Raw genomic sequence first — 7635 nt, 5'->3', positions numbered from 1 at the left:
AATCAGAACATAAAATCACACAAATAGACTAATATAGCAGTAAAGATAACCCAGAAATAAGTCCTTGCATATATGATCAAATTATTTTTGACAAGGGTGCCAACATAATCAATGGGGGAAGGGCAGTCTTTTCAACAAATGTTGCTGGGAAAATTGTATATTCACATGAAAAAGAATAAATCCAGACCCTTACCTGACACCATGTAGAAAAATTAGCAAAAAATGTATCAAAGAGCTATACATAAAAGTGCTAAAACTATAAAATTCTATTAAAAAATAAAACATAGGGCAAAAGTTTCATCACATTGGTTTCTTGGATATGATTCCAAAGACACAAACAACAAAAGAAAAAGCAGACAAATTGGACTTCAGGAAAATTATAATCTTTTTGTGCATCAGACACTAACAACAGAGTAAAAGCAACCCACAGAATGGGAGAATATATTTTCAAATCATATATCTCATAAGGAGTTAATATCTAGAATATATAGAAATGCCCTAAAATTCAACAACCAACCAACCAACCAACTGCATTCAAAAAAACAGACAAATGTCTTAAATAGACATTTTTCCAAAGAAAATTAAAACATAATTAATTATTATGGAAATGCAAATAAAACCACAATAAGATACCACTGCACACCCATTAGAGTGGCTACTATAAAATAACAAAATAGAAAATAGCAAGTATTGGTGAGGATGGTGAGGACACAAATTGTATTGGAACCCTGTGCACTGCTTGAGGGAATGTACAATGGTACAGCCTTGAAAATATATGGTGTTTTTTTAAAAAATAGATTTTCTATATGACCCAGCAATTTTACTTTTTGATATATACTCAAAAGAATTTAAAGTAGGATTTCAAAGATATATTTGGCACGCTCATTATTTACATTAGTTAAAACATGGAAGCAACCCAAAGTATTCAGTGATATCAAAATGTGATATGTGCATAAAAGTCTAGGTCTACACTATCCAATATGGTGGATGCTAATCACGTGAGCAATTGAAATAAATGCAGCTGATGTAAATTGAGATATACTTTAAGTGTAAAGTGCATAACAGATTTTGAAGACTTATTATGGAAAAAAAGAACACAAAATCTCTTTCATAATCCATTGAAATGATATCATTTTGGATTTATTTGGTCAAACAAAATATATTATTAAAAATAATCTCATCTGTTTCATTCTACTTTTCTAATGTGGCCACTAGACAATTTTAAACTACATGCATGGCTCCCATTACATTTCTGCTGGGTAGTGCTGGTCTAGATGTACAATAGTAATACTATTCAATAGAAATTTCTGCAATGATGGAAATGCTGTATTATCTGAACCACCTAATATGGTAGCTAAGCCATTGTGCCTATTGAGCACTTGTTTTGTGTGGCTAACGTAACTGAGAAATTGTTACTAATTTTGTTTAAATTTAATTAATTTTAATTTAAACTTCACATGGGGCTACTGCTTACAGTATTAGACAGCATAGGGGTAGACTCACATTCCAAGCAAAATGTTAATTGCTATTATTGCCCTCAATTGAAACATAGTCACACATGACTTCATTACAAGGGTCAATGCACAATACTGCCCAGTCCTCGTTATGTGCCCAACTGGAGAGCTAGATAAGTTCAGTTCTGGCAGAAGCCCAGGGACTGAAGAATGGATGTTGGAGTAGGGAAGGAGGAACAGATCAGCAGGAGGGACAGCAGGCTGCTTCCAGGAGTGATGATCTAGGAAAGGTGTATATGAGCAAAAGACAGAGAATATCTGCTTATTTTTCTGCATTACTAGGTGCTGTTGCCACAGAAGACCTACTCTCATTTAGCTACTTATGTTTAAGTGAATTAGCAATAGGAATTAGTTTTTTCTCAGTTCAATTGAGGATAATTGCATTTATTTTTATATGGGATATTGGGCTATATTTTTCTTTTCTTGTGATGTCTTTGGCCTTGGTAGCAGAGTAATGTTGGCCTTATAGTACATTAGCAAGTGTTCCTTTTTCTTCTCATCTTTTGAAGAGTTTGTGAAGGATTTGTGTTAATTTTTCTTTAAACATTTAGGAGAATTCATCAGTGAAGACTTCTAATCCTGGGCATTGTTTTTGTTGGAAATTTTTTTATTACAAACTCAGTATTTTATTTGTAGTAGTTCTATTCTAATTTTCGATTTCTCCTTGAGTCAGTTTTATTTGAGTGTGTGTTTGTAGGAATTTTCCCTGTACTGGTACCAATAATGTGAGCTATTATTTTTAAGGCTACCACTGATCTGGGAAGTAGGGAATGAGATAATGGAAAATTTAAGGACCACAAAGCTTGTTGTTTTCACTGTGGTTCAGTCATTTTAATTGAATAAGGGTTTTCCAAGTTGCTCTTGGTAATTTCCAGTTTCAGAAAGTTCATTCTGATGGCTTTTCCAGAATTTTAGTTGCTTTTATGAAGGGGTGGAATTTGGAGTTCCTTACTTCACAATATTTACTGATGTCACTGTATAATATTTTATTAAATTTAGAATTTATCCCATTTCTTTGACATTTAAAACAAACAAAAACTCTATCAGTCAAAATTTCTTTTCAGTTCTTCTCATGAATAACTTTTAAAACCTTTGTGACATGCCTTTAAATGTGGCTCCATTTCAGTTATATATACTATATAGACCAAATAATTAAGGTGTTTTTAATCTCATCTTGATTTACACAAAGGGAAAATAACAAAAGCTTGGACAGAAATAGAAGAGAGTTTTGGAAGTATTTTAAATTTGTGGACATAGGTGGAAATGATTCAGTTAATGAAAAAAAGCCACAAAACCATAATTTAGATTTGCTTGTGATTTTTTTTACATCTATGTGTCAATAACCATTGTGGCTTAAATAGAAATTTTATTTTCCCCTACGATTTATTGTAATATAATTGTTTTTTCCACACCACCCATAAATATTTAAGGATTAGTTTTCTGTATAATTTCACTCTTTTTTCTTCTGGATGTTCTTGTCAAATGCAAGTAAAATACATGAGGAACTAAGAGGCAGGGATACATTGGAAAATTGTAAGGTTTAATTCTCTCTTCCTCTGGAATGATAATTCAAAAATGTATTTTATTGGAGGATAAGGAAGAGGGTGGTTAATTACACATTTGAAAAATTATAGATCTTTCTTATTCTTTTTTTTTAATAATTTGCCAATAGTCAACTCTTGGAATATAATAAAGTATATTTAGCCAATCTCTTGGTGATGAATATTTGTGTTGTTTCCCATATTTTTCTTTTAGAAATAATTTGTGTATAGGTTGTCTGTATTTTTGGCAAAATATTTTCATGATAAAATTCTAGAACAGAGTTCCTTGCCATCGCTTCCTTCTAGAAAGAAAAGAAAATAGAACTGGGGATTGCTGGATAAAATGATAAAAAACTATAAATATGTGTTAAATATTTCCAAATTTATTGCCATAGAGTTTGTTTCACTTGACATTCTCATCGGTAATTTTGAGAATGCTACTATTTCCATCATTTCTTTAAAGAGAATATGTTGACAAGCTTTTGAATTTTGCCAATCTAAAATATAAAGAATTATATCTCTGTAAAGAGTTAATAGGATCTGAACATATTTTCAGATGCTTACAGTTACATTTAATATTTCAAATCTCTGAGGGCTGTTTATTATTTTGCAATTTTTTCTAAGGGACTTTTTCATATTAATATTTATGAGTTCTTTATATGAAAATAAAAGTTAGATATTTTCTCCCAGTTTGTTATTGTCTTTTGATTTTGCTTGTGGAGTTTCTGTCATGTAAAACATTTTGTTTTGCTTTCATGTAGCGAATTTATCAATATTTTACTTTCTGGATTTTTGAAACAAATTTGGAAAAGTTGATTCTAATCCCTGGTGACAAATAAGTTTACTCATATTTTTACATCTGAGGCGGGTACAATTTTATTTTTTCATTTAGATCACAGTTATTTTAGGGGGTTATTCTGTTGTACAATATGTGTTATGGATATAATTTTTCTTTTCATGAGTGGCTATAAATTGTCTCAATACTATTTATTGAAAAGTTTATATATTTTACAGTATTTTGAAATACCAATCTTTGCATATGTGAAATTGTCAAATGTTCTTGGACAGTTTTCTGAGTGTTTTATTCCATTCCATTGATTTTTTTATGTGGTTCTATACTACTTTAATTTTAGAGGCTTTACAGAGTGTTCAAATATCTGGTAAAGCTACTCACCTCATCATTACTTTTTTTTTTCTGGACATGTCTGCCAAATACCAATCTTTGAATTACAGCAGGTAGTAAAAAAGGGAAAATTTCTGTGATTTGGAATTTGCTCCAATAAGTATTTACTACAGGGTTTACGGATGACTTTATTGTTTTGCCACTAGAACTCACCAAACACATAGTAAGGTAGTAATTTATTTTCATGGCACATTTGTTAAGACCACAGCAGTCATAGTCATATTCCCTGGGGTATTCAAGTTCTAACTATTACCCAATAGTGAAATCATTGGGAAGTTACAATATTTATGCCTCAGTTCCACTTCTGTTAAAAGGGGAAAATAATAAAACTACAACCTAATGTTGCAGTGAATGTTAAAAATGTTAAAAATAGAAAATGCATCCTAATAGCTTAGCATAGTGACTGGCAAATTGAAAATTCTCAATAAAATTAAAGTTTATTGACCTGGCATAAAACATTTTTTTTGTCTTAAATATTGTGAGGATACAATTTAGTTATTTTTATAATAGGTTATTTATACACACAAAATCTCCATGGATTACCAACAAAATTTTCCAAAATTAAGGGCTCTCAAGTCTTCTTTTCTGATAACAAATTTACAGAAAAGGAAAATTCTATCCAGAGAGATCCATGATTTGCCCAATGTGCCACAGAAAAGTAATGACAATCTCACAGAGAGAATCCAGTTTTCTCAAATTTCTCTTCTCTATATAAGTTGTGAGAAGGACCAGATGGTGTGTAATGATTTTTACAATTCCATGATTTAATTAAAATGCAGGTAAATTTGCCTTCTCATAGAGAAGCTGACCTTTGTAATGCTTTAGTTTTTTATTTTTTAATTATTATGGGTACATAATAGTTGTATACCTTTATATAAGTTAGGGTATACTTTATAATGTTTTAGTTTTTAAAACTTTTATTTTCACATTCCTTTCTTGTTGTATTTTTCCCTGTTTATTCTATTTCATGATTAATATGAAGCTGAAAAGTTTAGCTAAAACAGTTAGAAATGATCCACTTAAACTCTATCGCCAATAATAAAACCTGAATCTTCTCCTGCTGTTATTTAAGTTTCAGTTTCTCCCTAACAGTTTAACATTGTTCAGATGGACACCTGCTCGTTCAATACAAGTTATTTTTAGTTTGGCTGACAAAGTATAGAGAAGTTCCTCACATCATATATTCTAGCATATCTTGGTGCTGTCTAGAACATCTAGAATGATAAACCTTGTACATCAAAAGCCAGGCTAGCTTAATCAAACCAGCTGCATCATTGTTTATACACTAGGCACTAGTCCATGTAAGGGTGGATATACAACATGGCATATTTCAGAGCACATTGAGTGCAGTTTTACACATTGTGTTTATCTCCAAATAGAAATTAGTGTCCTCTTGAAGTCAGGCATCATCAGTGGACGAGTCCTTCCTCACTGACATGATGTGTAAGTTCCCAAGTAGTGAAAGCAGAAGAGAAAGATGAGATTGCATCCAACCTCAAGTCTCTTTCATTGTGAATATAAAAATCCAATATTAAATGTGTTTCCTAGGCTCTTTTCTGCTAATTATAACAGAATACCTGAAACTGGGTAATTTATGAAAAAAAAATATTTCTCACCATTCTAGAGACTGGAAATGTAAGACTAAGGGGCCATATCTGGTGAGGACCTTCTTGGTAGCAGGGACTCTGCAGAGTCCTGAGATAGCACAGGGCATCACATGGTAAGGCGGCTGAGGGTGCTAGCTCAGTTCTCTCTTCTACTTCTTATAAAGCCACCAATCTCACTCTCGTGATAAACCATCACTCCATTAATCCATTAATCCATGGATGGATTAAGTCATTCATGAGGGAAGATTTGAATCATATCTTAAAGACCCTACCTTTCATTACAGCCACATTGGGGATTAAGTTTCAACATGAGTTTTGGAGAGGGCAAATATTCAAAGCATAGAAAAGGGTACATTAACATTAAGAGGTAAGTAGTATTTATGAGGCTTCTCATATTAAGCATCCATCCTTCAGTAACATCTTACTTTGAATGTGACACACAGAGCAGCTCAGATAAAATGCATAGCTCAGACATCGCCTGTGATTTCATTGAAGAAGAGAATGTCAGGTAGCTGTGCTTTCTTGAAATACAGATTCCCAGGCTCTCTCTAATCATTTTGATTTAGTATGTTGTGGAAGTGGCTTGAGAATTTAAATTCTTACAACCAACCTAGGTACAGCTGACATTTGTTCAGATTTAGGGGAGCCTATGCAGAAAGAAGGAAACATGTGTTGGGAAAACCCTGGCCCAGTATAGCAAAACTGCCTTCCAAACTGAGATGGAGCTGAGAGACCAAAGAATGACTTAGACAAGTCCAACTTGGAGAGTTAAATGAGTTAATTAGAGATTATTTACACAGAGAGTTTAGTCCTGAGAGTTAGATACACACCGTGTACCCACCCATGGCATTGCCTTAAATCTCTTCCCAGTGAGTGATGCAGAGTTCTCTCATTTTGTTATCACATGTTTACATTGAAATAAATTAAGCTGGGGTAGTACAATCATCCTGTGCCTCCATACAACTCATGCTATTTTAATGATATTATAATTCTAATAGCTAATGCAGTTCTAAAGCAGTCAGGGCTGCTATAAGCCAGTTGCCTCAAGAAAGTGCTAAGGTACACCTCTAGCACCTTCTAGTTATCTTTGGTATTTGCTTAATGTATTTTGTAACAATTCATTGAGTACTCCTATGTAGCACAATGTTGCTCTTTGTGTGGTGCAGAGCTCATATTTTTCCCTTAGGGCAATGGATGAATATCATGATGGTGAAAGAGTGGAAGCAGCACATGGCTGCCAAGCTATGAAGTGGAGAGAGACATCACAGCTTTTCTCAGGATCCAAAATGAATGATTTTAGCAGTGAAGTGATATCCTTCCTAAAAGGCTGTAATTTATAGCCCTGACAGCATATGAAAATAACCTGTAGGAATTACTACAAAACAAACACAAAGAAAAAAATTCTACATCAGGTGTATCCCTGGAGATTTTGCTGTAGTGGGCTCTGATGAACATCTAGATTTGAAGTTGTTCAAAGACCAAAGCAAGTCTGAGATTTTCTGTTTACATTTAGACATATAAATCAATGTACATCTCCATCCATTATGAATATGGAAAATGTATAATGGAATAAAAAAACTTTTACTCAAAAGTTCATCTTAACAAATATAATGCTATGAGTCACTAATTACTCGTTTAAATTTGTGACAGATTAGTAGGGACAAAATTTTACTGTAAAATTTATCTTATTTGGATATTTGGTAGTGGTAATAATGTCAGTGATGTAATAATTCTCAATAAGATTTTAATGATGTGATTTGTCTCCTCCTTCTAATACAGTTATACTCTTT

This window comes from Lemur catta, chromosome 1 (assembly GCF_020740605.2).
Source record: "Lemur catta isolate mLemCat1 chromosome 1, mLemCat1.pri, whole genome shotgun sequence".
NCBI lineage: Eukaryota > Metazoa > Chordata > Mammalia > Primates > Lemuridae > Lemur > Lemur catta.
Note: the sequence above shows the minus strand (reverse complement) of the source record.